This window comes from Tenrec ecaudatus, chromosome 10 (assembly GCF_050624435.1).
Source record: "Tenrec ecaudatus isolate mTenEca1 chromosome 10, mTenEca1.hap1, whole genome shotgun sequence".
NCBI lineage: Eukaryota > Metazoa > Chordata > Mammalia > Afrosoricida > Tenrecidae > Tenrec > Tenrec ecaudatus.
The window spans coordinates 69871804-69879454 of record NC_134539.1 but is presented as its reverse complement, the minus strand read 5'-3'; the positions used below and the strand labels follow the sequence as shown (position 1 = coordinate 69879454).

General features: G+C 39.4%; 1 pseudogene; it reads left to right on the top strand.

Moving 5' to 3' along the window:
• The first annotated feature begins 6611 nt into the window (after positions 1–6611).
• The window catches only part of LOC142458554 (eukaryotic translation initiation factor 3 subunit E pseudogene), a 36516-nt pseudogene continuing 35476 nt past the window's right edge, over positions 6612–7651 (top strand).

The following is a 7651-nucleotide window of genomic DNA, read 5'->3' as shown; positions in this document are numbered from 1 at the left end:
CCAACGGGGCTTCTCTTGGGAGACCCTCAACACCAAACCAAACTCTCAGCCATCAAACTCAGCTATGGTTAACCACCATTTTTCAAACCCCCCATATGCCACAAGGGCTTCTTTGGAGCCTGTGGATGGATTGGAATTTGGGCTTCAAACCATTACAGCCCATGTTAACCTCCTGCTGAAAATGTGCCTTTCCACACACTCCAGACACATATAGTGAATCAGAATCTACATGCTTATAACATTTCCAGGTAATTCTTATAAATAAAATGGCCATTGAACTTCTGGTTAGTAGTCAAGCTCCTTAGGAGAAACAGCAGCTGCAATTAATGGGCCACTTTTAGTGATGATTTTCCACTTAGGGTCTCAATACAGCAATTCGCTGAGGTAGGCACTGTTATTACGGCTATTTTTACAGGTTAGGGAATAAGGACTAATTGAGATAAGTGGCTGCCCAGGTAACAAAACCATGAGATTTTTATTGAGGACAAGCAACCTGAGGGTTTTAAAAACTTTATGTTAAAAAAATTTTTTTTTGTTTTGTTTTTGCCAGGATTTTAGTTGTTAAAAAGTGAAACAACGCAAAGGGCTTAAGTGGAGAGCAAAAGCTTTGAAAATGATTAGGGCAAAGAATGTACGGATGTGCTTTATACAATTGATGTATGTATATGTATGGATTGTGACGAGAGTTGTATGAGCCCCTAATAAAATGTAAAAAAAAAAATGAAACAAAATAGTTCCTGAAGAAGCATGACTGGAAAAAGAAAAGACATGTACATAATAAGATGAGCCTATACTTAATTTTACATTCCATAATGTGTGGATTGTAGCACCTTTCAATAAGTTACTTTCTCTGCCCAACACTAGACTTTTTTTTTTTTCTGTGAGCTGACTTCAACATGAATGTGAGTAGTCACAGCAGGGTTCCCTGCCAGCAACTACTGCTTCCCTTCATCTTTCACCTGACCAGTGGCTGCAGCCAGGTCAATAGCATTACTCAGGAACTTGTTAGAATGCACGTTCTCAAGCCCTACCCCATACCAAGGGAAACAGAAGTCCTGGAAGAGGGCATGAAGCAGTTAACTCTCTATATAGGCAAGTTTGGAACCCATTGACGTACCCCTACTACAGCATCAGGTGGCCCTTCTTTCAGTTAGCTGAAACTATTTGAAAGGAAAATAGTTTTATTTTTTTAAAGATTTTTCCTTATTACTCGTGTAACATTCAGGAATATGTTTCTAAAGGGCACCCCCCCCATGATCTAAATTTTGTTTCATTGTACAAAAGAGACTCCAACATCAAATATAACTTAAAGAGACCATTTATGAAGTCTTAACAAGACAAAGCACACAAAGACAGGAGCACATGGCTGGATGAGGAAGGCCATTCGCATGAGGTTTAAGTGACCTCCAAGGGTTTGTTGAGGTACAAAACTTTAAAGGGGGCGTGGAGGGCAAAGGAAACTGTCAGAAGACTGATTGGTGGCAGATCAATGCATCACAATTATACATGGGGCCATAGAAGCAAGAACCAGATCACTATTGGGACATGTGCCTTGTTGGAAGGGCTTACAATATTAGTCCAGGGCTTTCTGATCAAGGCCAGTACTGACACCCCATGAAGGACACACCTAGCCAACTCTAAGAGAGACTGTCCTTCCCTGGGAAGGCCTGAGCAGCGTGGAGGCAATCCACTCCCCAAGGCATTCTGTCTGGGGGAAAGATTATCTCCATGCCTGATTAATGATCATAAAGAATTAAATGAAGACTTAATCTATATGGGGACCCTGCAAATGGATTTGGTGCTGTCTTTTGCAAGCTGGGATTCTCAGAATTTAAGCTCTAATACAATTTTTAGTTGGATTCCAAAGACAACCATAAAATACAAACTAATGGACTAAAGTGTTCTAAATATAACTGCAAAAGGTACATGGTCATCAATAAAAGTCTACCCAAGTATAAAACGAACCTGTGTTAAGAAAGATACATGTAAATTTTGGCCTGTTCAAAACAGCTATGGTTCAAAATTATCTTTTGTACAATTTAATTACAGGGGATCAAATCAAGCAAGTAATGTTGATTCCCAAATTCTCCTTGAAGACAATGTTAATTCGTAATAATTTGTTTTCCTAAAAATGTTTCACACACATTGCTTTCTCCATGTTTCGGGATCCAAAAGAGCCCCCAATCTGAAATATAATTTAAGGAGAACGTTTCTTAAGTTTTAAAAGAGACCAAGAGAAATAGACACATCATCTAGACGAGGGAGACCATTAACATGAGGTCAAAACAGCATCCAAGGATTAACTCAGGAAGCTAGATAAATAGGGCACAGAACAAAGGGTACTTCATGATTTTCAATCATGAAAATCAGTTCATGATTGGTGGGAGATCAATACATCATAGTTAATGAATACATCATAATTCATGAATACATAGTTCTGCGGTTGGGACTACAGGAGCAGAACAGGACCATGTTTGGAATATGTACATTTTTAGATAGAAGGGCCTCCCAACCAAGGGGGGTTGATTGATGTGGCATGACTCCTCACTGTCCCCAGCACTGAGACCTCCATCTAGGACACACCCAGGCAAGCCCCTAAGGGAGAGGAGTGGAGGTAATCTACTTTACCCAACACTCTTGCCTGAGGGCAAAGTTCTCCAAGTCCTTGGTTAAAGATCAGAAAGGGTTTCTTAGAGGTTTTAGCTCTGTTGGGACTCTGTAAATGGATTTAGGGCTGTCACTGTCATCCATAGCCATCTGCAAACTGGGGAGGTCTGAATTTAAACTCGGATTCAGGGGCAAGAAATATGTTGGTAGGAAAAATAGATATGATTTGTGTTCATGGATCTTACTGTCATTTGGGTGATGAAACATGAACTAACAGTGTTGTTATACAAATATATAATGAATAATTTTTAAGTCCCTTGGAAGAAGCAATGCTCTAAGCCAGTGGTTTATAGATATATTTCACACTATATAATGACATGTTGTTTTGTGATTAATCACTATGCTTTAATTATGTTTATATTCAATTTGTAACAATGAAAATACATCCTGCATATCAGATATTTACATTACAATTCATAACAGCAAAATTACAGTTATGAAGTAGCAACAAAAATAATTTTATCATTGGGCGTCACAACATGAGGATCTCGGCATTAGGAAGGTTGAGAACCACTGCTCTAAGCGCATATAACCAATCACAATGAATTCTAAAAATTTCCCAGTTCCTACTGACCCTATCACAAGCTAGTACGCTTGTGATTGGTTGCCGTAGAATGCATTCTGACTCATGGGGATCCCTTGTATTTCAGAGTGGAACTGCTGCCCAAAGTTTTCAAGGTCATGACCTTTTGGAAGTCAATTGTCAGTTATGCCCTTCCATGTGCCTGTGAGGCGGTTTGAAAGGCCAACGTTTGGGCGCATAGTTGAGTGCTTACATGTTTGTACCACCCTGGGAACTCTTGACACCAGTGGAGCCAGGCCTCTTTCATGAAAGTCGAGGATCCTTAGTAGCGTGTCACGTAGAAGTGCTAAGAATTTATCAATTGCTTCAGAACTCAGATAAAGCCATTCCATGTTCATGTATGCTTTTCCTTGTAAATATGGTGAAGATAGGGATTGCTGATTGGAAGAGACTATTGCAATTAAATTTCCTAGAAAGTAGAAACTGATATTATTGAAAAATAGCAATAAAGGTTCCGAGTCTATTGTAAAATGTAAAAGACCTGGAGTTATTTTAGCTTGATATGCAACGTCCCATAAAGGAGATACGAATTGCCTCTGTGGTATTATTGTAATACCATACCACAGGTAAAAATTCATTTCCTCTGTATTTAAAGAAAAGTTGGTGAAGTATAAAGCCGGGGATTTAAAACTATTGGGTGTCACTTGATGTTCACATAGTGCCCTTCCTCCCTTTTATGCCCCAGTCCTTCCTCAAATCTCTAAGATTAAAGAGACCCAATTGTGTTTTTAAAAATAAAATATTGGAAATGATCAGCTAAAAGGATTACAGTATTATAATCAAGGCAAATCAACCAATTGCAAAATTGATCATACAACATCCAATTAAGAAACATTTCCAAATGTTTCTTCTTTCATAGTTAACAGTTAAACAATAGTCTATTGAGTACAATAGTAGCTTGGGTTTGGATGTAACTCAACAAGTGTTTAGTTCACTCTCTTTTCCCCACAGAGAATTGATAAATCATTTTATCATTATGTAGGATTTTTTGTGTGACTTTAAAGCTCTACCTTCATTTGCTGAAAGCAACTAGGCTAGGCCAAAGAATGTATAAATTGTGACCATAAAGAATTTACCAGAATAGGAAAGAATTTCAGAAGCAATCCAGAAACTGTTGACATAGTCATAGATAGTTTTTGAGACTCTTTAAATAACAAAAGCATTTATTGCTTATGTAAACCAAGAACTTAGTGTGAGGAAAATTGATTTTATGTAACGCATTTTAATATATAACACATTTTGCTTTATAAGTAGCTTCTTTTGAGAAACAAGATAGTTTGGTCTCAGGAAACATAAGAAATTTTTGTCATCAAACAAACTAGGTATGGGGAGTTTAGCATGTAAACAATCTCTGGAATTGGTTCAGAATCAACATTTTGAAGACTATCATGACCTGGATTCATGGTGGTGGTATGAACCAGGGTAAAGACAGTGAAGATGAGAGACAGTGATACCTGGAACAGGTAGGGTAGTACAAATACCAGGCAGTAGGCAATTGACATTCAGGAGAGTGCCCACTGAGCTACAAGTTCAATGGCTCTCTCTATACTCAAGAAGAATAGTACTGTCTGACTATACTGTAATTATAAATCCCGAGGCAGTCAGTGGCCACAGAGAGGAACTTCAGAATAACTCTAGCATCCAAGGAGAGGGAACTCCTGGAAATAACGGCTCTGAAATCCAAGACTCTTGTGCACTCATTGACTATAGAAGGATGGTTCAACTCATCCTTTACTAGCTTTTCTACTAAGTTCAGAGAAAAGTCCATTTTGTTGGCTCCTGGCTGTGGAGCCCTGAAGGTCACCAGGTGCTGTGCTGAAAGGGTAGAAGGAGATGCTGGCAAACCAAGTATAGTCGCAGCTTCTCTTCTAGTCCAGTTCCTCTCCTCAAAAAAGGTTCCACCCCTGCACCTGCAACCCCAGAATGCAGAACAAAACCCCAAATCACCAAAGAAACCAGGCTTACTAGTTAGATACAAGCTAGTAGAACCCACCAAGACGATGGTTCTTAGTTACTCTCCAGGCCTAGAACTGAACTCACATCTCACCCCGCTCCATGTTAGAATAATCCATCATTTATGATCAAAAGGAGGGCAAATATCCAAGGACGAAGTACAGAGAGGAAGGAAGGGCTGGAAACAGGACCACAGGGAGGAAATGGGATGGATGATGGGCCATTGAGGGGACTGCAAAAGATGAGTTGAAACAAAATGTATCTGCACTGTTGAATGTACAATTGACCATCTATCTGCCTGGAAAACCTTTACCTAATCCACAATAAAAGGTTAACACACAAAAACCCCTCTCTTCCCCCCCCTCCCCCATTCTTGTCTGACTATGAGGTTAAGAAGCTAGCCTGTTTTTACGTATCCTTCAGGAACAGTGGATAAAGGATTGTTGTTATTGGAGTTAGGTCCCACTAGATGACTTGCCCTCGACAATTCTAAGATCCCATGATTTCTCAGCTTTTTTATTTAAAATAATGAATCCACAGTGAATTGTTTTTAATGTTTCTGTGTTACAGTTAAGCAGAAGTACCAATAAATTCAGCACAGTTAAGGTAGACATTTAAACTGGAGATCCCCTTGCAAAGGGGTCTAGGGGAAGAGATGAGTCAGTCTGGGTGTGGCGTAGCACCGATGAATACAGCTTTCCTCCAGTTCCTAAATGCTTCCTCCCCGCAACTATCATGATCCGAATTCTACCTTGCACGTCTGGATAGAGCAGAGGATGTACACTGGTGCAGATAGGAGCTGGAGGCACAGGGAATCCAGGGTGGATGATACCTTCAGGACAGGGGTGTGAGTGGCAATTCTGGGAGGGTAGAGGGTGAGTAGATTGGAAAGAGGGAACCGATTACAAGGATCTACATGTGACTTCCTTCCTGGGGAATGGACAACAGAAAAGGGGGGGAAGGGAGACGTCGGATAGGGCAAGATATGACAAAATAATAACTTATAAATTATCAAGGGCTCATGAGGGAGGGGAAAAAAGAGGAACTGATGCAAAGGGCTTAAGTGGAGAGCAAATGCTTTGAAAATGATAAGGGCAAAGAATGTACAGATGTGCTTTACACAATTGATGTATGCATGGATTGTGATAAGAGTTGTATGAGTCCCTTAAAAAATAAATTCTCATGGATATACTTTTCCCATTAAAAAAAGGTAGACATTTAAAAGAGCAAAAAGCCAGATATGCACAACAAATTAATTTAAAAAAGGAAAACCACTGGAACAATGCAATTGTATAAAAAGAAAGGAACTGTATTAGTTGTGTGCTAATAGCACTTCGTATGTGTTTGGTCTTCGTGCTTTTACACACCTCATTGCCAGTCCTCACAATGATCTTTTCAAGTAGGAACCATGACTATCCGTTACGGAGACCGAGCTGAGGCACTGGAAGGTAAGTAACAGTAGGTCCAAAGTCATACAGGTGTTATCTAAGAATGAAGTCCAACCCTAGTACTTTACAATTCAGAATACCTTTGATCCCATGAAATGATTTGTTCCCTCACAAATCCCTCACGACCTACCTGGAATGGTGATTTTAATCCCAATGATTACCATCGCAAAGACCTTAGAAAACACAATTTTGGTGTTTCATTTAAATTACTCCATGACTATTCTTATATGGTTGGCTAAAAACAACTAAAAATTTTAATAAGTCACATTGGCAGCAATTTATTTCGGACTTACGTGTAATTTTATGTACACTTTAGTCTACATTCATTACCAGTTAATGGATTGTATGTTATACAAGTTCATCTTCATATATCTTATCAATAGTCACATGGATACTTTATAATTTTACAACAAATTTATTTTTTGAGGCAGGGGATGTTGGACTTAAGGGAGAAAGGGAAGAAGAACACAACAACAAAACAATTTCTTTTTTAATCATTTTATTGGGGGTTCATATAACTCATCATAATCCATACATACATCAATGAATGTACATTTGTACATTCATTGCCCTCATCATTCTCAAAACATTTGCTCTCCACCTAAGCCCCTGGCATCAGCTCATTTTCCCCGTTCCGTCCCTACTCCCTCTCCCTCATGAACCCTTGATAATTTATAAATTATTATTTTATCATATTTTACACTGTCCGACGTCTCCCTTCACCCACTTTTCTGTTGTTTGTCCCCCAGGGAGGAGGTTATATGTAGATCCTTGTAATAGGTTCCCCCCATTTCCACCCCACCCTCCCAATACCACCACTCTCACCACTGGTCCTGAAGGGATCATCTGTCCTAGATTTCCTTTTTTTCCGGTTACTATCTGTACCAGTGTACATCCTCTGGTCTAGACTCTTCTGTAACGGGATGTCCAGTTGCCTACAGATGGGTTTTGGATCCCCACTCTGCACTCCCCCTCATTCACAATATGAATTTTTGTTCTT